General features: G+C 45.7%; 1 pseudogene; it reads left to right on the top strand.

Moving 5' to 3' along the window:
- The first annotated feature begins 1055 nt into the window (after positions 1–1055).
- Positions 1056–1163, top strand: LOC129693431 (U2 spliceosomal RNA; annotated as a pseudogene).
- The last annotated feature ends 22381 nt before the right edge of the window (positions 1164–23544 follow it).

Genomic DNA, 23544 nt, shown 5'->3' with positions numbered 1-23544 from the left:
ACGCATTGCAACGAGTCACACAGGGGGGAACGGCGTTCCCCAAGCGGGAGAATTTGAAAGTCGGGAACAGCAGGTAAGAGACTCTGCGTTCCTTTTTTACTACTTACTTTTAGGTGGCTGCGGAAAGCCGGCGGGGAGACCCGTGGAGGGCGAGCAGCCAGCAGCAGCAACAGCACGAGTTTCCCTGGAGGGGAACAACCTGAGCCCGACTTTGCTCCCGCACCGGCAAAATTCACCTCTCGGCCGGGCGGGAAGCAAAGTAAAAAAGGTCCCTATGCCAGTCTCAAACGAGACTGGCTTGGGAGCAGTCGGTAGCAGCCAGCGCAGGGGCTGCGGGACAGACAGCTCGGACCAGCGAGGGGCTCGGAACACTCAGCGAGTGCAGCGGCACTGATGGAGTCGGAACGGGACGTTCGGGCTGAAAACCTTCTTCAAAAGGTAAGGCCCAGGGTCCAGGGGATCCATAGGTACAGCCGGGTTTTACCGGCTGCGGAACTGCCGCGAAGGACCAGGCCCGTGAACACCGGGGTCGGTCCAAGCGGCTCGAACCCGACACAGGGAACGACGGTCACCGGCGGGAGAAGGAAAGTCGGGAACAGCAGGTAAGAGACCCTGCGTTTCCTTCAACTTACCTTCTAGGTGCAGACATGGACCAGGTCCATGTAAGGCCGGCGGGAGAACCACGGAGGAGCGGCAGCGGCAGCGGCAGCGGCAGCGGCAGCAGCAGTGGGAGCCGGCAGCTGCAGGAGCACCGGCAGCTGCAGCAGCACTAACAGCTGCAGCAGCACTGACAGCTGCAGGAGCACAGACAGCGGCAGCAGCACAGGCAGCAGCAGTGGCAGCTGGCACTTCGTGAGGAGCTGGCAACGGCAGGAGCAGCATGGGCACATCGATTCCCGGAGAGGGAAAAACACCTGTGCCCAACTTCGCTCCAGCATGGTGAGAAAGTTCATTTCTCGACAGCAAAGGACTTCGCAGTTGACTGGCTGCAAGCTACTACAAGGGACCAGTATGTGAGTACCAGGGTCAGTCCCATCGGGGTTTTAGTTACAATAATCGCTTCTTGGCTTTTTGGCTAAGATCAAGTGTAGTATCTGTTCTTATCAGTTTAATATCTGATACACCCCTTATCTACGGACCATATATATTAAATAAAAACTATAGTAGCTGTTATCATCAGTTTTAATGTCTTATATGTCCCTTATCTAAGGACCATATAAGTAGGAGTGCCCAGAATTGAGGGCATTAGAGTGGGGTTGACCGGCTGCAACGACCATAAGGGACCAGTACCGTCAGTACGGGGGTGGGTCCCACGGGTCTAAGATAAAGGAGCAGCCAGGAGTGCTGAGAGCGTTGAAGCCAGGTTAAAGGAATAGATGGAAGCAGCTGTGCCAGTTATCCCCCTCACCGGCCATATCCACTTCGCGGAAGGAAGGACAAAACTGGAGAAGGAGGACCATGGAACAGCGGGCAGCCAGCAGCAGCCAGCGGCACTTGGATCAACCGTAGTGGGATCAGCTGTGCCCGATGTCGGCCCCGCACCGGCCAGATCCATGTGACCGAGCGGTAGGCTAGACACAAATTAAACAAGGTAGTGGACTCAGAAGGGTCCGACTTTGCATAAAACCGCCGGCAACCAGCGCCCGAGAGGGCTGGAGCGGGAAGAAGCGGTGTATGGAGCCTTGCTCCAACGTGATAAAACCACAGCAGTACCTCTTTGAGGGCTGCACAATGCTTCTACCCCATCAGAGGGGAGCACTGTGGGTCAGTTCTGGGTTGACTTGCAAGAGGGGTCCGCAGAACAAAAGACAAGTGGGCAGCAGTTAAGCCCACATGGGTACCCCGTGCGGGACCCTAGAGATCTCTAACTCTATAAAAAAGAGTAGGCAGGACCCTGATGGGCCAGAGCCTGGTAATACAGCGTCCCATGTTCCTAACACAGCAGGGACTCTGCTGGACATGGTGGCTGATTACTTTAGCCAAGTCAAACATGGGTAGACTTGGATCCAGGATGGCAATAGTATTACTATATGTCTGGTCACAAACGTCAACAGGGAAAAAATTTACAAACACTGGCCAGACATCTGCCACCTGGCAACGGTGAGGCATTACAGGTGCCCAGTGTAAACCAATGCATTTGGCAGCATATGGACGAACATCAGGAACCAGGACCTCAAGATCCAGAGAACCTTCAAGGGATTGACGGAAGGCATCATAGCATACACCCGCACCCTGGACTAAACGTAGGTAACCAAAGACCATCAAGACGCACTAGATCTGTTTAATAATATGCAATATGACCTGAACTACAAGTGGAAGGCGGCCATTCAGCCAGCACTAGGACCCCAAAAATGCTACCATTTGCAAACAAAGAACCGTGTGTGGACTAAGCCAAGACACTGGGGCTCATTAAGGCCAGCGCAAGGGCCTATTTTGGAGCATGATACCAGCCACAGGCAAGGCCATAAAAAATGTGGCTCATACCAGTAGCAGTGTCAGAAATCAATATAACCTGCAGGATCCGTTTTAGGGTATGGCCAGGGCGGCCACCCTGGAAGATGCGGAAGCCTAAACCTCCCACACAACCCCGAACAAGAAATATTAAACCAGAACCTTATTTTCTTCTGTTAAAATAGGGACCTACGAGGGTAGGGGAGGTTGCAACACTACAGTTATGTATGGTATATAATCACTACAGATTCATATAATCTCAGCAGTATTCAGGGTTATCTGATAGGGTTTTTTCTCATCCCAATAACCACAGTACATCATACACCAGAAGGGCATTTTGTCCTTACATAAACCAAACAATCTAAAACCCACATGGTGCTACAAGATTTGTACACGAAAGATTGGATTGAACATATTTATTAAAATAAAATAGAGTAGGGTTGCAGGATTAACCCTAAACACATTTGTTCTAGATATTCATTTTAAGATGGATGCTCTTATTATTGATAAAGACTTGGTGTCAGTTATGGGTTTCTATATGGCAGGCATTGACTCAATAGAGGAACTTTGGCAATATAGAGCTTACAAAAGGGGCAATCATTAGCCCCAATATTATGTACTAAAATTCGTAAACCAGCTTGGCATTGTTATGTAAATAAGCCATAGGGTGAGGTTTTCCCCCGTTCGGACCCATCAATGGGGTACTAGGGTAAATTCAACCACACTCGGCATCTGGAATTTTCAGAATACCCGACTGACCTTCTCAATCATGGTTTTCAGTCTTACAGGGGATGGTGTTAGAACCATGTTCCCTATGAACATTGCAAAAAAAAAAAAAAAAAAAAAAAAAAAAAAAAAAAATTGTTGATTTATCCAGTGACTGGAGACTCCATGCCATAACACTATGGATTTATTGATTTGTAGAGTCTAACAGACCCACTACACTGTCAGACAGGACGATGAATCTCATCTCATCTGCACTAAGACTGTCAACACGGAAGCAGTACCTTGGGACACATCAAGAAATGGGGGGGCATATACTGCTTGGACAACAATCTCGACCAAAAGGCCAAAAACATTCTGGCCGTATTGGGATTTTTAACAAGCCTCCATTAGGATAATCGATGGAGCTACAGTGCCATTAATAGTGCCAGAAGTGCACTCTCCAATTACCTATCACAAGGATCGGAACGGCACGCGGTGGGAGCGCACCCCTGGTAAGCAAACCAGGTACTCCGAAATCTGGGACGTGGGTGTCGTTTTCTCAACATGCTGAGGAGCTTGTAGCTCATAACAGCGTTGTCACCTCAGTAACAGACCAGGAAGATGGTTATGCTCATGGTGTTATTTACCGCACAACAAGTCCAGCCATTAAGCAAACAGAGCCTGGACTCCCTGATCATCTCACCGAGAAACTGGTGTTGTCATACAGGATTTAATAAAAGAAAACAGATCGGGTTCCTCGGGTCTAGGGTTTGATTTTATGGTACACCCATATGGCAAACGACTGTGTATAACAAGACACATCTAACAATACATAGCATATACTCGGAACATTCGAGGTCAGAGTATGGAGTTGTTTATCTCTTACAAGAAACTGCATGATAGGGTCACGACTCAAACTATATCAAGGTGGCTCAAAATGGCAGGAATAGACACTGATGTTCCAACTCTCATTCCACCAGGACTGCAGCAACATCCGCAGCAATATTGTACAGGTACCCACAGACCAAATCCTCAGAATGGCAGGAGGGTCATTTTAAAAAAAGGGTTTTTCCACAGGTTGTATAATAAACCAGTTTATTTGGAGCCATCATTGTATTAACAAAACATTTTAGGTTCAACAAAATAATTTGCCCGATAGGTTACAGGGTTATGATTCTCAAATTTTTAAAAAAGTGTTATATTTTTTCGTTATACCACACAACTCTTTGTATAATTGTGTTTTAAAACTACTAATGATGCTCTCTCCCAATACCCAAGGCAGTTGTGAAGCATGGACTCGTTCCACGGCATGAGGTCACAGAGCTTTGAAATCTTCACGAAGTCACTCACGTGACTCCGAAGTAAAATAGTAAGATTAAACGAGAACTTACCAGTTTGAAGTTTGATCTGTATTTTATGAGGAGTTACGATGAGGGATTTCGTGCCCTCCGCTCCCACCCTCGTATGATCATATCAAAAACTGGTATCTCTTTGATAATCTTACTATGTTAGATCATTATAGGTTCCTGTGACCTCACACCGCTGCTTTGAAGTATGACACGCATGCGTGGAAGCGGGGTTCTTCACGAAATCCCTCATCGTAACTCCTCATAAAATACAGATCAAACTTCAAACTGGTAAGTTCTCGTTTAATCTTACTATTAGTTTGAACAAGAAAGTTTAAGAAACATTTGGACAGGTACATGGATAGGACAGGTGTAGAGGGATATGGGCCAAATGCAGGCAGGTGGGACTAGTGTTGAAGGGCCTGTTTCCAAGCTGTATAACTCTATGACTCTCTATAAGTGATCAATGGTCTGTGTGGATAGTTGGCCAAAGGGCCTGTTTCCATGCTATATCTTTCAATCAACTAGAATGTTGCCTGGGTTTCAGCAACTAAGTTACAGAGAAAGGTTAAACAAGTCAGGTCTTTATTCTTTGGAGCGCAGAAGGTTAAGGGGAGACTTGATAGAGGTCTTTAAAATGATGAGAGGGATAGACAGATTTGACGTGGATAAGCTTTTTCCATTGAGAGTAGGGAAGATTCAAACAAGAGGACATGACTTGAGAATTAAGGGACAAAAGTTTAGGGGTAACATGAGGGGGAACTTCTTTACTCAGAGAGTGGTAGCTGTGTGGAATGAGCTTCCAGTGGAAGTGGTGGAGGCAGGTTTGATTTTATCATTTAAAAATAAATTGGATAGGTATATGGACGGGAAAGAAATGGAGGGTTATAGTCTGAGTGCAGGTAGATGGGACTAGGTGAGAGTAAGTGTTCGGCACGGACTAGAAGGTCTGAGATGGCCTGTTTCCATGCTGTAATTGTTATATGGTTATATGGTTAATTAATTTATGAAGATGAAAGCTTTAAAGGGATGTGGGCCAAATGCAGGTAAATAGAACCAGCTTGGATTGACATATTGGATAGCATGGACAAGTTTGGTTGAAGGGCCAATTTCAGTCCTTTACAAATAACTCTATCAATCATAATGTGTTCTGATGATCGGTTGATGATTTAACATGCTGACTGTGTTTCTCTCTCCACAGATGCTGCCTGATCTGCTGATTGTTTTGGCCAATATCTGTTTTTGTTTCAGATTTCCATCATCGTTTTGCTTGAATAAATCATTACCACATCCATTTCCCTAAACTAAACCAACACTTAAGTTGCAAAAGCAATTAGGTTAATTGCCGGAGTGCTAAAATTTCAAAAGCAATTAGGTTAATTGCTGGAGTATTAGCTCGAGAGGAGGAGCAAAACAATGCAGTACAAGGGCGATTAATCGTGTAATTTGACTGTTATGTTTTATTTTCTCTCAAGGGTCCTCAATGGCAAAGTATTTTCCTTATCCACTCATTATGCTGCGCTTCAGATAACAGGAGAGGTTTAATGGGACAGTTTCTTCCCAGCTGTAATCAGGCAACTGAACCATCCTAACACTAACTATACAGATGGTATACCAGACCATGTTTATAGCAACATCAAACATGGATACAAAGCATCGCCTCTCCCCCATCTGGGCCAATCTGACCACATCTTCCTATTTTTAACTCCAGCATATAGACCACTCATCAATACGGTCAAAACCAGCTGCTCGGGACATTCAAGTGTGGCCTGAGGGAGCTTCTGGGCAATTACAGGGCTGCTTTAACCGAACCGACTGGGACTTGTTTGAGGACATTGACACTTACACCTCCACTGTACTTTGTTACATAAAAAGCTGTGTAGACAATGTCACTAACACTAAATGCATCCGTATCCCTCCCAACAACAAACCATGGATGACCAAAGGCATCCGACTCCTTTTAGAAGCCCGCAATATGGATTTTCGGTCTGGCAAAAAGTGCGGCCGACTCCTTTTAGACAAGCCCTGGGGCATCATCCTGATGTCACTAACAAGGGGCATCCGTATCCCTCCCAACAACAAACCATGGATGACCAAAGGCATCCGACTCCTTTTAGAAGCCCGCAATATGGATTTTCGGTCTGGCAACACTGAGCTGTGTAGTGCGGCCAGGCCCATCCTGATGCCCCATGAAGGGGGGCATCAGGAACGCCAAAGCATCCTATAAGTGAAGGATCAAGAGTCACTTCAACAACTCAGACTCCCGTCACGTATGGCAAGGTATACGGCACATCACCAACTACAAAAGCGATACCAACTCATCCACCAGCAACAGTGCCTCTCTGGCAGAACAGCTCAACCACTTCTTTGGCTGCCATGAGGCCATGGCCACTACTCCAGCTCCAACACCCAACAGCCAGACACTCATCATACAGACTGCTGATGTCACACACACACACTCCAGAATGTTAACATACGGAAGGTAGCCGGACCAGACGGAATCCCAGGACGGGTTCTCAGATACTGTGCTGAGGTATTTACAAAAATCTTCACTCAGTCCCTGGCACAATGCATGGTCCCCACTTGCCTAAAAACATCAGAAGTAGGGCCCGTTCCGAAGCAGACAGCCATAACCTGCCCCAACGACTACAGGCCGGTTGCACTAACGCCAGTAATCATGAAGTGCCAGGAGAGATTGGTCCTTAAGCACATCAACCCTGGATCCGCACCAATATGTGTAAAGAGCAAACAGATCAACAGACGACGCCATTGCCACTGCCCCCCATAGAGTACTGCTCCACCTAGAACAACGGGGAGCTTACACACGACTGTTATTTGTGGATTGCATTCAACACAATCGCACCCAGTAGACTCAGATTCAGATTCAGATTCAGATTCAATTTAATTGTCATTGTCAGTGTACAGTACAGAGACAACGAAATGCATTGATCTCAGACTGGTCTCCAAGCTGTCCGACCTGCCTATGGATTAAGGACTTCCTTACAGACCAGTCGCAGTCAGTGAGGATGGGACCCCACCACTCCCCCACTCTGACACTCAGCACAGGAGCTCCACAAGGCTGTGTGCTGAGCCCCCTCCTCTACTCCCTCTATACCTATGACTGCATACCGACCCACAGCACAAACCATCATAACATTTGCAGACGGCACAACAGTGGCGGGGCTGGTCACTTTCAGGGGCGATGAGTCAGCATACAGGGAGGAGGTACAGAGGTTAATAGGCTGGTGCTCTGAGAACAACTTTGCACTCAATACAAAAAAAGTGCTCATCATTGACTTCAGGAAGAAGCAGGGTGACCATCCCCCACTGCACATGAACGGAGAAAGAGTGGACAAAGTCTCCAGTTTCGGGTTCCTGGGCACCCACGTCTCAGCCGATCTCAGGTGGTCAACTAACACGCGCTCCCTGGTAAAGAAGGCCCAACAAAGGCTTTACTTCCGAAGATCACTCAGGAAAGTTAACTTGCCCCAACAGCTGCTAGTGTCACTCTACCGTTGCTCCATAGAGAGTGGTGCCCTGGTGTGGTATGGCAACAGTTGACAAGAAGGCTCCGCAGAGAGTCATCAATACAGCCCAGAAGATCACCACCACACACCTGCCTGCCCTGGAAGAGATCTATAGTTCTCGTTGCCTGCGGAAGGCATCACACATACTAAAGGACTCATCTCATCCCGCGCATCACTTGTTTGCCCCTTCTGCCCTCAGGAAAGCATTACAGGTCCATCAAATCACACACCACAACATTAACAAACAGTTTCTCCCCCAAGGCCATCACCACTCTGAACTCTGCACTGAATACACACCCCAGAGCCAATCTTTTGTACTGCTATAACACTACACTGTGAAATAGTGCACATTATGACGACGTTTTCTTGCCGTTTTTGTTATTCGATATCGTTATTATTTATCTGATGCGTTGGAGCTCCGCTCGGGCAGTGCGCCTGAATTTTGTTGTATGTATTTACAATAATGCATATTATTATTATTATTATTATTAATAACTAGAGAGCGGTCCTGACCTACCATCCACCTCATTGAAAACCTTTGAACAATCTTTAATTGGACTTTACTGGACTTTATCTTACACTAAATATTATTCTATTTATCCTGTATCTGTACACTGTGTACAGTTTGATTGTAATCATGTCTAGTCTTTTTGCCGGCTGGATAGTACGCAACGTGACAAAACTAAACAAAACTATAAACTAGACCACATCAAGTGGTAGAGTAACACAGGCGGGTCAGGCAGCATATCTGGAGAACATGGATAGGTGACGTTTTGTGTCGGGACCCTTTTGAAGAATGGTCCCTGTTCTCCACAGATGCTGCCTGACCCGCTGAGTTACTCCAGCGCTTTGTCTGCTTTTGTGTAAACCAGCATAGTCGTTCCTTGTTTCTGAGTTTAAACCAAAGATAGACACAACATGCCCTTCTTCTAAAGAAGGGTCTCGACCCGAAACATTACCCATTCCTTCTCTCTCTCTCTCGGGTAACTCTGGAGTAACTCTCCCGCTGAGTTACTCCAGCATTTTGCATCTATCTCCAGCTAAACCATCCTTATCCAGGAGGATATGATATGGGAACTTTTATTTATCTAAGCATTAAGCTGAAAACAGCCTTGCCTGTTTAACAAAAGAAGACTTGTACAGAGCTGGCAGCGTATACTGGAGAGAGATGTATCTCAGCTTGGTGACAACACTAGAGTGATGATGGTTGTTGAGTGGAGCTATTTTGTTAATTTTTAATTGTAGTTAAGTGCAGAGACAAATAGAGTTTTGCATTATATTAATTATCTGTCACCACATGCTGTTGATACATTGTCTTTTAAACTGATGTAATGACAAATACATCCTGGAAAAGAGTTTTAATAGCCAAAGTATTTAGTCCTTTGGGATCCATTGATGAAGATTGCAATGAATAGAGTTGACAAGTTTAATTACTGTAGTACAATGGATTTGGATTCAACGCATGAAATAGGACTGAATTGCAATTTTAAACTTTTTAAAGATTAATGCAATCCTTTCAATGCTGACAAAAAGAAAATAAGGTGGGTGTAATTTCTCTGAGGAATTGTGAAACACGATTGTCTCTAAAAAAAATTCATATCAAAAAGGAAAACACAAAGCGCTGGAAGAACTCAGTGGGTCAGACTGTATCTGTGGAGGGAATGGACAGATGATGTTTTGGGTAGGTATACAAAAATGCTGGAGAAACTCAGCGGGTGCAGCAGCATCCATGGAGCGAAGGAAATAGGCAACGTTTCGGGCCGAAACCCTTCTTTAGATTGATGGGGGACTGATGTTTTGGGTAAGGACCCTTCTTTTGAAGAATGGACAGATATCGGTTTTGGTTCGGGACCCTTTTTCTGAGGAAGGGTCATCGATCCAAAATATCATCTCTCCATCTCAATCGCAGATGCTGCCTGACCCACTGAGTTCCTCCAACACTTTGTGTTTTGCTCAAGATTCCAGTATCTACAGTCTCCTGTGTCTCCAAGTCAAAAGAGGTCATTGCAAAATATTTGTTCTGTCTCAGATGTGACTGTTAAAGGAATAGCAAGCATAAAAGCGTGAGAAAATAGGAGCAGGAGTAGGCCATGCCATCCCTCAAGCCTGGCCCAAGGTTCAACAATATCTTGGCTGATCTGTCCCAGGCTTCATCTCTTCGTTTGTGCCCTATCCCCATAGCTCTCACTTTCCCGATCCCTTGAAAAGAGTGGCATGGTGGTGTTGCGGTATACCTGCTGCCTTACAACCCCAGAGACACGAGTTCGAATCTGACTACGGGTGCTGTCTGTACAGAGTTGGTACGTTCTCCCTGTAGCTGCGTGGGTTTTCTCTGGGAGATCCACTTTCACCCCACACACCCAAGACGTGCAGGTTTGTAGGTTAATTGGTTTCAGTAAAAATTGTAAATTGTGTCTAGTGTGTAGGATAGTGCTAGTGTACAGGGTGATTGATAGTCGGTGTGGGCTGAAGGGCCTGTTTCCATGCTGTATCTCTAAGGTCTAAAGTAAAGTCTAAATACCCACAGTAGTCTTGTCTCCACTATACCACGCTATGTGAGAAGAAATTCATTTGCATCTCTGCTTTAAATGACTGCTCCCTAATCTTGTAACTATGTCCCCTCTTTTAGTTTCATTTAATTTAGAGATACAGCATGGAAACAGGCCCTTCGGCCCACCGTCCGCTCTGACCAGCAATACCTGCACACTGACACTATCCTACACATTCTAGAGACAATTTACAATTTTACCAAGCCAATTAACCTACAAACCAGCACGTCTCTGGAATACAAACAAGCACCCTTAGTCAGGATTGAATCTGGGTCTTTAGCACTGTAAGGCACAACTCGACCGTTGCGCCACTATGCCGCCCTAATTCAGGATTTTCCCACCCATACCTCAACATCCATCTTACCATGTCCCCTCAGGATCTGATATGCTACAATAAAATCACCCTTTCTTCTAAATTCTAAAGAATCTATATACTCTTAAAAGTTCCGTCTCGTTTCTATATATATATATGCATGTGTGCGTGTATGCATGTGTGCGTGTGCGTGTGCGTGTGCGTGTGCGTGTGGATGATTGAGATTGGATCTACGCCAAAACGGTACACGGTAGCGCTAAAATATTTGCAGAACCTTACTCAGCTTTTTCCCATTGTTGATCTTGTCAGGTTTCCTTCAGATTTTATGTTATATTTCATAAGTTATTGATATTTAAAGTTTTAAAAAAGCAAACTGAAAATAATAACTGCCTTTGAGAGGGAGACTCTTCCAGCAGCTTCCAGTGATGATGTCACAATGCCATCTCACAGTCCACTAATCACAATGGGATATCATTTACATAAGCTGCGAGTCCGACAATGACGTCACAATGGGACCTCCCCATGAAGAGTCTTCAAGCCCACAACTACATCACCGCATTGCCAATTGCCGCAGCTTGAAGGAGAATGCTGCGCGCTTCCATTTTCAGTCCAACTGGGCCGCACTAAGGGAGGGGGGGGGGGGGGGGGGTGTGTGTGTGTGACGGGGGGGGGGGGGGGGGTGGGAGAATGCGTGATGGGGGGTGGGAGTGTGTGACGGAGGGAGTGTGTGACGGGGGGAGTGTGTGCGGGGGTGGGGGGGGAGTGTCTAATGGGGGGGAGGGATTGTTTTCCAGAACATTCCTCACACACTTCCCCCCCAATCGTCGAGTGAAAAGAAAAGTTCAACGCATTCATTCTTTACATTGAGCTGTCACTGTTGCTGCTGCTTGAGTTCTGCACTATTTGATTCTGCTAATTCTTTAAAGATAAGATTTATGTCATTAGGATTTTTTAAAAAAGGCTTCGCGATTTTTAGCTTTCTTCAGCTAATTCTTAGATAAGAGTTATTTCATTTGATAAAAAAAAAGCATTAACGTTGGTTTTATTCAAGTCGTTTTGTTTCAGTTGCATTTTTTTAAAAAAGACTTCGCGATTTTTAGCTTTCTTCTGCTAATTCTTTAAAGATAGAGTTGGTTCATTTTGAAAAAAAAGCATTAACGTTGGTTTTATACGAGTCATTTCATTCAGTTTTATTTTTAAAAAAAACTTTGCGATTTTTAGCTTGAATCTGTGTCGAGTCCATTAATTGGCTCTGGGAAGACTGCCCCCCCCCCCCCCACCCCCCCCCCCCCCCCCCCACCCCCACGTGGGAAGGATTGATTGCTTTGGGGGAACGGGTGAGTGGTGGAATATTGCGTTGGATAAACGGGGCCCAATGGGTCAGGAGGGTAGGAAGGGGAGAGAGGTTATAGAGTGTGGGGGGAGGGGGGGAGTGTCTGAGGGTAGGGAGTGACTGAGGGTAGTGGAATGGAGAGGAAGGGAGAGGTGAAGGAGGGAGTGGAGGAGGGGAGAGGAGGAGGTGAGGGGAGAGAAGAGGGAGAGTGAAGAGGAGGGGGAAGGAGTGTTGGGGGATGAGGGAAAATGAGCTGCGCCTGCACATTTAGGGGCTATGGGTGAGTAGTGATTGTGTTGCGCAAACGGGTTACTTTGGAGGAACTGGTGAGTGGTGGAATATTGCATTGGGGGACTGGGGCCCAACAGGTCCCACTTGGTCTAGTATAAATTAAATTACTTTAGCCAGTCACAATATAACAACAGAGTTTACACGTTCTCCCCGTGACCCGGGTTCAATACTGACTACGGGTGCTTGTTTGTACGTTCTCCCCGTGACTTGCGTGGGTTTTCTCCGGTTTCCTCCCATGTTCCAAAAACATATAGGTTTGTAAGTTAATTGGCTTGGTATAAGTATGTATTGTCCCTAGTGTGTGTAGGATATTGTAAATGCGTCGGGATCGTTGGTCGGTGCGGACTCTGTGGGCTGAAGGTCCTGTTTCCGCGCTGTATCCCTAAACTAAATTAAACTAATCCATCTTGTTCCAGGAACCTCTCCGGCGCTGTCTCTAATTGCAGTAGGTCCTTTCTTAGATAAGGGAACCAAAGCTGTGCACATTATTGACCTGTACACTTGTAACAATAATTCAACGGTTCAATGGTACTTTATTGCAACTTGCGCCCAGATGCAGTGAAATCCTTTATTTTGCTCATAATTCAGTCAAACCTTTCTATAGCCAGGAGTGTTTTTTTGCCATCCTCATAAGTATAAAACTCTGATCTTTTATGGGGGGTGTGTGTGTGTGTGTGTGTGTGTGTGTGTGTGTGTGTGTGTGTGTGTGTGTGTGTGTGTGTGTGTGGGTGTGTGTGTTTGTGTGTGTGATGTGTGTGTGTGTGTGCGTGTGTATGTGTGTGTGTGTGTGTGTGTGTGTGTGTGTGTGTGTGTGTGTGTGTGTGTGTGTGTGTGTGTGTGTGTGTGTGTGTGTGTGTGTGTGTGTGTGTGTGTGTGTGTGTGTGTGTGTGTGTGTGTGTGTGTGTGTGTGGATGTGTGTGTGCGTGTGTGTGTGTGTGGTGTGTGTGTGTGTGTGTGGTGTGTGTGTGTGTGTGTGTGGATGTGTGTATGTGTGTGTGTGTGTGTGTGTGTGTGTGTGTGTGTGTGGTGTGTGTGTGTGTGTGCGTGTGTGTGTGTGCGTGTGTGTGTGTGTGTGTGGGTGTGTGTGTGTGTGTGTGTGTTTATGTGTGTGTGTGTGTGTGTGTGTGTGTGTGTGTGTGTGTGTGCATGTGGATGTGTGTGTGTGTGTGTGTGTGTGTGTGTGTGTGTGTGTGTGTGTGTGTGTGTGTGTGTGTGTGTGTGTGTGTGTGTGTGTGTGTGTGTGTGTGTGTGTGTGTGTGGATGTGTGTATGTGTGTGCGCATGTGTGTGTGTGTGTGTGTGTGTGTGTGTGTGTGTGTGTGTGTGTGTGTGTGTGTGTGTGTGTGTGTGTGTGTGTGTGTGTGTGTGTGTGTGTGTGTGTGTGTGTGTATGTGTGTGCATGTGTGTGTGTGTGTGTGTGTGTGCGTGTGTGTGGGTGTGTGTGTGTGTGTGTGTGTGTGTGTGTGTGTGTGTGTGTGAGTGTGTGTGTGTGTGTGTGTGTGTGTGTGTGTGTGTGTGTGTGTGTGTGTGCGTATGTGTGTGTGTGTGTGTGTGTGTGCGGCGTGTGTGTGTGTGTGTGTGTGTGTGCGCGTATGTGTGTGTGTGTGTGTGTGTGTATGTGTGTGTGTGTGTGTGTATTTATTTGTTTGAGTGCTGTCGCATCTTCTCGAAAAAACGACGAGCTAACGGCAACATTTTTACATATTCGGGTAGAGATTTACCCCCTGGAGTCTGAAAGCGCCTTAACTGAAAAATCCCAACTTTATTTCTCATTATTTATGAAAATGTTCACAAATCCGATAAAACTTTGATAATAAACAAGATGGCCTCGCTGATGATGTCACAATGGGTCTGCTGGTCAAGGCCTGCTCTGTGTTCCACACGCTGCGAGTGACGTCACCCCCCCACGCTAGCTGGGAGCGAGGAAGTATTGCATTCAGGAGAGTTAGGGGCTATGCGGGAGTGGATAGGGTGGAGATGGGGTAAAAGGAGTGAATGAATAATATTAATATAATATCAACGGGAGTGGTTAGTGTGTGTTGGTGTGGTGGGGTGGTTAGTGTGGGGGGTGTTTAGTGTGTGTGAGACACCGCAGGGCCACCCCCCCCACCCACAGCAACAGCGCATTGAGGGGATGGGACCCACCGTGGGGGGGGGGGGGGGGTGGGAGGTGGGAGAGGGGAAGGGGGAAACCGTCTTCTCAGTTGCTACCTGGTCGAGGTTGCGTCTATTCTCCGAACTACCATCTGAATCGCCTGAGACTGGCCAGAGCTTCAGCAGCGGCGCAGCACTAAATGACCATCAAGGAGCGGGCGATGCCCTACCTCGATCGCCGTGTTGGTGCTCCGGAGTGTTGGGCATGCCGACTCTAACACCTTGATGCTGTGATCTGTGGAGCTTAACATTGCGGAGGCCTGGGATCTTTCGCCCACTGGGCCTGTGGACTTCGGAAGCCGCAGTCTCAGGCAGATTCAGAACTCCAGGCCACTGAGAGTGTTCTCCGTTCTGACGCTGGAGTTCCATCATCCCGCCGAGAGGGCGTGAAACATCGGGCCGCTGTTGCGGCGACTGTGGAGGCCTCAATAGGCCCCGACCATGGGTGAAGAAGAGGAAGAGGACTGAACTTTGTTGCCTTCCCTCACAGTGGGAAATGTTGATTTCGCTGTGGGGAGATGTTTTCATGTTTTATCTTAAATTCTATAGTGTTGTGTTTATTTTTTATTTGTGTGCTGCATGGTAACTCAAATTTCACTGCACCAATCGGTGTATGTGACAGTATATGGCCTTTGTCCTTTGTCCTTTGAAAGAAACAAAAAAAATGTTCAATAAATTAAAAGAAAAAAGATATAGTGCATAGCAAATCAAAGCCTGAAGTTGTTAGTGCAACCAAAGCAGTCTGTAGTTAAGTGTTTACACACAAAGTACGATCATGCAGAAATACAAGACTGCAACGAAGCGTGGCACGGTGGCGCAGCGGTAGAGTTGCTGCTTTACAGCGCCAGAGACCCGGATACAATCCTGACTACAGGTGCTTGTTTGTACGTTCTCCCCGTGACCTGCATGTGATCTCCACGTTCCAAAGACGTACAGGTTTGCAGGTTAGTTGGCTTGGTATCATTGTAAATTGTCCTCCCTGGTCGGGGCAGATCTGGTGGGCCGAAGGGCCTGTTTCAGTGCTGTATCTCTAAACTAAACTAAACTAAACTAAACTAGTATAAACATGTTAGATCACACTGAGGAAGTGCACAAGACCTGCCACGTTTACAGCGCCATCTTGTATCCTTCAAGTTTGAAAAGTTCTCTATTTATATCTCTTTTTCTCAATTCCAGCCCTTCCACAGTAAAGACCCCTGTACACCATACGCCTTCGTAAGATCTTGCAGCAACCTCCTGCTAGTGTTTTGTACTATGTGCACAAGGTTACCTAGATCCCACTACAATATTTCTCGACATAGATAATAACTTAGATCTTCTTGCCAAAGTCATGATCTCACATTCTCCCATATTGAATTCCAGTTTTCACCGACTCCCTCGTCGAGCCTGTATTCAGTTACAGTCACAATGTGCTCGGTACAGTGTGTCCTCCCACCTACTTTTGTGGCATGAGGTCAACTTGGATACCTTACACTCTGCCCCATCTTCCAGTGTGTTAACAAACAAACCCCTCTCCCCCAATAGTAAATAATCAAACGTAGCAATATATGTTGTAATAATTTATAGGGCTTATTTATAATTTATGGGATGCACTTAATTTGATGACGAGGTGCTTCATCATGTGAGTTCATGCTGTAAACTATACCTGGTCCTATACAGAAGTTAGACACAAAATACTGGAGTAGCTCAGCGGGACAGGCAGCATCTCTGGAGAGAAGGAGTGAGTGATATTTTGGGTCGGGACCCTTCTTTATCCAACCTAAAACTGTGATCATTGATACCTCTCACCCCTTCCTGGCCTTCCTTCATCCTCCCTCAATTGCTTACCTCAAATACAATCTGTTCCCTTTAACAAACTTCAATAAACGTTGGACAAGTGATTGAGTGTACTTTTGTTAATAGGTCAGGTCACCCACAATTTTACCAAAGCCAATTAAACTACAAACCTGTACGTCTTTGGAATGTGGTAGGAAACCTGAACACCCGGAGAAAGCCCTTGCGGTCACAGGGAGAACATACAAACTCCATTCAGACAGCACCCGTGGACAGGATGGAGCCCGGGTTCCTGGTGCTGTAAGCTGCACCGCAGGGCCGCTCATTGTGTGGCTCTTTGATCTGCAATGCCACCTTGTGGATACCTGGTTCAATTACAGGTCACCTCCTGCTGGGGACCAGAGAATGGGCCGGATTGAGATGGCATTGGCGTTCGGTGACTTGCAGGCGTGCGGGCTCATCTGCTCTGACGCTACACCCCGACGTAAACCCCAATTAGCTGAAAGGGTAATTCTGGATTTGGCCCAGCTGTGCGTACAAGATTACACCAAGTTGCTGTGATGCCTCACTCTGTATTGCTCTTCCCCAGATTCTGGGATCAGGATGCTCAAGGTAATGAGATCGCTGCGGCTGTATCAGGTCAGTATCGGCGTGTGGAGAGTGTGGGAGACCCAGCGGGATGGTGAATCAAGCACAGGTATTCCCACATGTCTGGAGTGCTGGCCTCTGGACGATGAGGGTTGGCACAGCGGCTGGAGCTGATGGAGCTGCTGGCACCACTGTTCTGATCAACTGGCTTCAATTCTGACCTCGAGTGCTGTCTGTGTGGAGGTCACCCATAGATATATGGTGAGAGGAGGAAAGTTTAATGGGCAAGGTTTGTACACAGAGAGTAGTGGGGGGCCTGGAACACACTGCCAGGGATGGTGGTGGAGCAGGATATGATAATTGAGTTTAAGAGGCTTTTAGATAGGCACATGGAAGTGCAGGGAATAGGGGGACATGGATCATCAACTATTGTCTACCTCATTGGTGACCCTCGGACTATCTTTGATGGAACTTTACTAGCTTGACCTTGCACTAAACTTTATTCTCTTATTATGTATCTATGCACTGTAAATGGCTCGATTGTAATCATGTTATTGTCTTTCCACTGATTAGCATGCAACAAAAGCTTTTCCCTGTACCTCGGTACACGTGACAATAAACGAAACTAAATGTACAGGCAGATGAGATCAGTTTAACTTGGCATCATGTTTAGTACAGACGTTACGGGTTGAAGGGCCCATTCCTGTTGTTTAAGGGTGCTTCATTCAATGGTAGTTTATTCACCCCACCGAGGTACAGTGAAATTTTTTGTATACCGTTCAGTACAAGTATCACTGTACATAAGCACTGAGATACATCTTAGATACGCATCTCAAATACAATACAAGTGTGTGGCAGTAGTACACTGAGACAGTCACCAGTTTGGTGCCATATTGTTCAATGTTCTCTCTACACATGTGGTGAATCTCTGGAACTCTCTGCCACAGAGGGTAGTTGAGGCCAGTTCATTGCTATATTTAAGAGGGAGTTAGATGTGGCCCTTGTGGCTAAGGGGATCAGGGGGTATGGAGAGAAGGCAGGTAAGGGATACTGAGTTGGATGATCAGCCATGATCATATTGAATGGAGGTGCAGGCTCGAAGGGCCGAATGGCCTACTCCTGCACCTAATTTCTATGTTTCTATGTCTCTACACCTTGTAACCATGTGGGCTTCCTCTGGGTGCTCGAGTTTTCTTCTATATGTCAAAGATGTGCAGCTTGTTAGGTTTGTTGGCCACTGTAAATTACATCCTGTCGGTGGGAATGTGGATGAAATGGGATTAGTGTAGGATTAGTGTAAATGGGTGCTCGCTGATGAGTTCAGTCTTTGTTTTGACCAAAAATTGATATTACAAGAATAATATGTACAATACAAAACCAATACCAACAAGCCCACCACCGTGATTACAAATTAAAACAAACATTCTTAAATTACAAGTATACTGTATGTGAAACAACTACTGTATGTTACAATCCTTGTCAAGGGTACATTCCACCCCCACGGTGCCCAGCGGTCCTGGAAATCCCCCAGGCTGCCCGTGGACAGCGCGTATTCCTTCTTTAGTACCACCCAGGCAGGGAGTTAATCCCGGAAAGGGGGTAGGCAGGTGGCTCGGACAGAGCCCGTTTCCGCCTGGAGAATTCATGCATTAATGAAGCACCTCATGTTTCGCTTGGGCAGTTTACGCCCCAGTGGTATGAACATTGACTTCTTCATTTTCAGGTAGTCCTTGCTTTCTCCTTCCTTCCCCTCCCCTTCCCAGCTCTCCCACAAGCCAACTGTCTCTGCCTCTTCCTTTCTTTCCCCCTCCCCCCCCCCCGCCCCCAACATCAGTCTGAAGAAGGGCCTTGACCCAAAATGTCACCTATTCCTTCACTCCATAGATACTGCCTCACCCGTTGAGTTTCTCCAGCACTTTTATCTACCTACCACCTGGAGAGTTCAGTCTTGGTACACACTGTTTCTCTGGTCTCTGGCACTGTGACCTTATAATATCACATGATGGAAGTTCTACTTTCCTAATGATATATCTTCTTCTTCTTGCGTATGGCGTGCACAGCCTAAGGTTGTAGGACAACTTGTACTATTTGATCTTATTTAATTGTGCACACCAGGTTGATTGCATTCGTCGAAACAGGGCGGACCATGTGAAGGTTGCAATCTCCCACCCCAATGATATATCAATAATCTGTCATGCCTGATTCCATCACTAGCACTCAATTGAATAAAATAAGCAAACTCATGGAGTAAATACAGAAAGCAATCAAGATTTTTTTTCTTTTCTAACGCATGTGTGTGCATTTCTTTTCTGATGCAATTAATGAGTTCCCTAACTAGTTTTACTTTCTTGTTCCTCCTGCGCCAGTAATGATAAATTATTAATAATGATATATAATAAGTTGCATTTGCAATGATGATTAACTTGCATTCAGTTGAATAGGATTCATGATGCAATAAGGGCTGTTTGTCGGGCTCCCTGGAAATAAGATAGATCTTGCTGTAAATTACATCAATATAGATAAGTAAAAGTGCTTCATTTTTCTCATATGTTGGTTCACACTTTGTCCTGAAGGTCATCTTTTGACTTTACTTAAGAGATACAGCGCGGAAACAGACCAGCAATCATCCATTATCAGGGCTGGATTAACCATTAAGCAAAATAAGCACGTGCTTAGGGCATCAAGGGAAGAGGGGCACCACAGAAATGGTAAATGGTTTATGGCACAAAAGAAATCACTTTAAACTTGCTAAAATAATATTCAAAGTGGTTTATATGATCGAAAATATAATACTTTTCAAATATAAATAAAGTGGAAGTATACAAAAAGAAACATTATTTTCCATCTTACTGTTAGTTTTGTTTCATTTTTGAAAAATAAAATTTTATTTTATGGTTTATTATTGGTTATATTTTGAATTACATATATATGGGGGCACCAAAATCTTTTAAGTGCTTAGGGCCTCTATGGGTCTTAATCCAGCCCTGTCCCTTATACTAGCACTATCCAACATACTAGGGACAATTTACAATTTACAGAAGCCAATTAACATGCGGGTTTGTAAGTTTAATGGGCTCCCTAAATTGTCCCTGGTGTGTAGGGAGTGTTGTCAGCATGGACTTGCTGGGCTGAGGGGCCTGTTTTCTATACTGTATCCTCTAAAGTCTAAAATCAAAAAGCGATCATGGTATGGGACCTTGGGCCACACTACTGAATACAGCACTCCAGTCAAAATTACAAATATAATTGAATTTGAATGCACAGAGTCTTTAACCCAGGATAGGGGAATCATGAACCAAAGGACATAAGTTTAAGGGAACAGATTTAACAGGAACGATAGGGGGCAAATGTTTCACAGAGATGAGTCCCAACCCGAAACGTCACCCATCCATTGTCTCCAGTGATGCTGCTTGACCCGCTGAGTTACTCTAGCACTTTGTGACTATCTTAAGAATGACAGAGGTGCTGGCTGCACGCCTGTTAAGCCTGATAATGACAGAAATGCATTAGCTAAGTTTGAATACAATGTACTTGGCAAGATCTCATATGATCGAGAGCCCATTAACTCATTATAATTCATCATCTTGAACATGGATGCAACTATTTAGCAGATGGAGGCGTGTACTTCATTTCCAAGTAATGAGTGATCTGCCATCCAAGCTGTGATTTTAAGGTTGAAAATGACAAGGCCAATGATGCAAAAGATTAATATAGGTTGGAACCTTCAAGTTCTATTCATGTTTAATTACAGAGGAATTGTTTTTGTCCAGCCTAATCTGCAGAAACCTTCTATGAAGCCAAGTTTTGTAACAAGATGGATCTGTGGTTGGGTGAGAATTATATTGAATGCTAGAGCGAAAAAAAAACCCCAAGCCAGATGGTGCCACGAATTTGTCACATTATTACTCCTCTCCTGTTACTACTTCTCGTTCGCCTCCTCCATCTGTTCTATTCTCCCTCAGGGGCTTGCTACGCCTCCCCTGGGATTCATCCATCCTAATCCCTTCCGCACTGGAGCAAGCATCGAGGTAATTGCCAATACAGAGACGGGCCAAATGGGAACGGTGACGAAATTATGAAGAAACCAACGAGAGTGCAGTGGGCTGCAACAGGGGGCATCTAAGAATGACAGGAGGGAGATAGACACAACGGGGGAATGGAGATGAACTCTGCCCAGAGCGAGCACTTCTTGCACTGCTGATCTCCTCGCTGGACCAAACTTAAAGCACACACACTGTTTTTCCCGAAGGATATACACATAACACTGGAGTGACTCAATGGGTCAGGCAGCATCTCTGGGGAAAAGTGGGGAGGTGGGGCCGGGCAAATCATGGCCGGCAACAGATGACCTTAGGCAGATTGTTGGACAAAGACTAAGGATAGAAGCAGGAGTGAGCCAAAGAGGGATATATCGTTGCGTACCAGTTGTGGGGCTAGTTCAAAAGATTTGGTGGAAGGGAGCAGGGGGAGGGGGGAAAGAAACAAGTGGAAAGTTCATTCTCTGCTGGATCTTGAGAGTTGAGTTTAATTTGTTTAGAGATAGAGCGGGCAAATAGGCCCTTCATCCCACAAAGTCTGTGCAGACCAACGATCACCCTTACACTAGCACGACCCTACACACTAGTGACAATTTTACCCAAGCCAATTAACCTACAAACCTGTATGTCTTTGGAATGTGGGAGGAAACCGGATCTACGCTGTCACGGGGAGAACGTACAAACTCCGTACAGACAGCACCCGTAGTCAGGATGGAAGCCAGGTCTCTGATGCTGTAAGGCAGCAACTCTACCGCTGGGCCACCGTGCCGCAGAGTTTTGTACCAAGATGGATGCTCTTTGCCAGTTCTTTTGTGTTTTTTTGTGTTCTTAAATGTGAATCTCTAAAGTTCTTGTATACTTTTATCTCTTTGGCAGATGAATAGGCAACAATCTGTAAATCTCACCCTGTAGCCTTTGAATCACTTTCACTCGGGTGTATAAAACTGCCAGCAGCTACACTCCATGTAACAGCAGGCGAATAAATCAAGGCATTTTCCTTAGCTTAGAAGAGCTGTCGGAAAGTTACAAAACGTCTTGAAATTTCAGAAATTCCTCCAAGTTGGAACGCTCACGTGTGAGGTAATGTTTGCATAGCAGCGCAGAGATTTATGGAGTGGTTTAGCAACCCTGGTTCCTACAGTCCTTGGGTGAATATACACATTCACCTCCTGCGAAACACAAACTGAGAAAGGGGAATACTGAAATCAACCTCACAATTCAGCTGAAACTTTGTAAGAAAAAAAGAACACAGGTTGATGAAACCTTCTATTAAACACTGACTCAGTGATTGTTTTGATATTTTTAGTTTAGTTTTGTTTATACTGTCACATGTACCGAGGTACTGTGAATAGCCTTTGTTGCGTGCAATCCAGTCAAAGAAAAGACGATACATGATTGCAATGTCATCATGAGTGAATTCATGAATCCTGAATTATGAACCTTGAGTCTGAAGAAGGGTTCCGACCCAAAACATCCCATATTCCTTTTCTCCGGAGATGCAGCATTTTGTGTCTATCTTCACTATAAACCAGCATCTGCAGTTCCTTTCCATTCAAGATTACAATCGGCCAAGCAGCACAGTTACAGGATAAAGGGTCGAACGCTCAGTGAAGGATAAAGTCAGATAAAGTCCGATTAAACCTAGTACAAACATTTCCGAGGTGGTGGATGGGAGGTCAGGACCACTCTCTAGCTGATGAGAGGACGGTTCAGTTGCCTGATGCATCCATAAGAAATCGTGAAAAGCATCCTGCGCTGCAGAGGCCTGCAATGCAGCAATATTATTGTCCAAAGAAAGTAGACCCAACAACGCTGGAGTAACTCAGTGGGACATGCAGCATCTCTGGAGCGAAGGAATGGGTGACGTTTCAGGTTAAGACCCTTCTTCAGACTAGCAGATCAGTCTGACTAGTCTGAAGAAGGGTCTCGACCCGAACCCTACCATGCCACTTATTCTTCTAATTCTCAAACAGCAATTTCATGTTTTTATATTTCATATTTCCTGCATTTATAACACTTTTTTCCTGGTATTTTCAGATTCTGATTCAGCTTCTCCTGTTTACCTCTTGTTGTTCCTTAGTCCCTCTACTGCTCTATTCCTCCTGCATTATCATCCCCATGTATTCCCCCTGCCGTCTATTCTACCACCCTGTTCAAGCTCCGCCCCCCCCCCCCCCCCCCCCCCTCGCCCACCCCACTCACTCTGCGTCTTAAAGTGTGTTGTATCTCCAGCATTTCTACCTAAGGTCACCAACCTGAAGCCTAACCTTGTTCCTCCCTCCACAGATGCCGCCCAACCCGGTGGGACTATGAAGAAGTCAACTGAGAAGTAATAAAACAAATGTGTGAACATTTTGAATTGGTAGTTGGGAGGTATGTTAGCATTCATAGCAAGAGGATTTGAGTATAGGAGCAGGGAGGTTCTACTGCAGTTGTACAGGGTCTTGGTGAGACCACACCTGGAGTATTGCGTACAGT

The sequence above is a fragment of the Leucoraja erinacea genome, chromosome 2 (assembly GCF_028641065.1).
Source record: "Leucoraja erinacea ecotype New England chromosome 2, Leri_hhj_1, whole genome shotgun sequence".
Lineage (NCBI taxonomy): Eukaryota > Metazoa > Chordata > Chondrichthyes > Rajiformes > Rajidae > Leucoraja > Leucoraja erinaceus.
The sequence above is the reverse complement of the archived record's forward strand: the minus strand, read 5'-3'. Positions and strand labels throughout refer to the sequence as shown.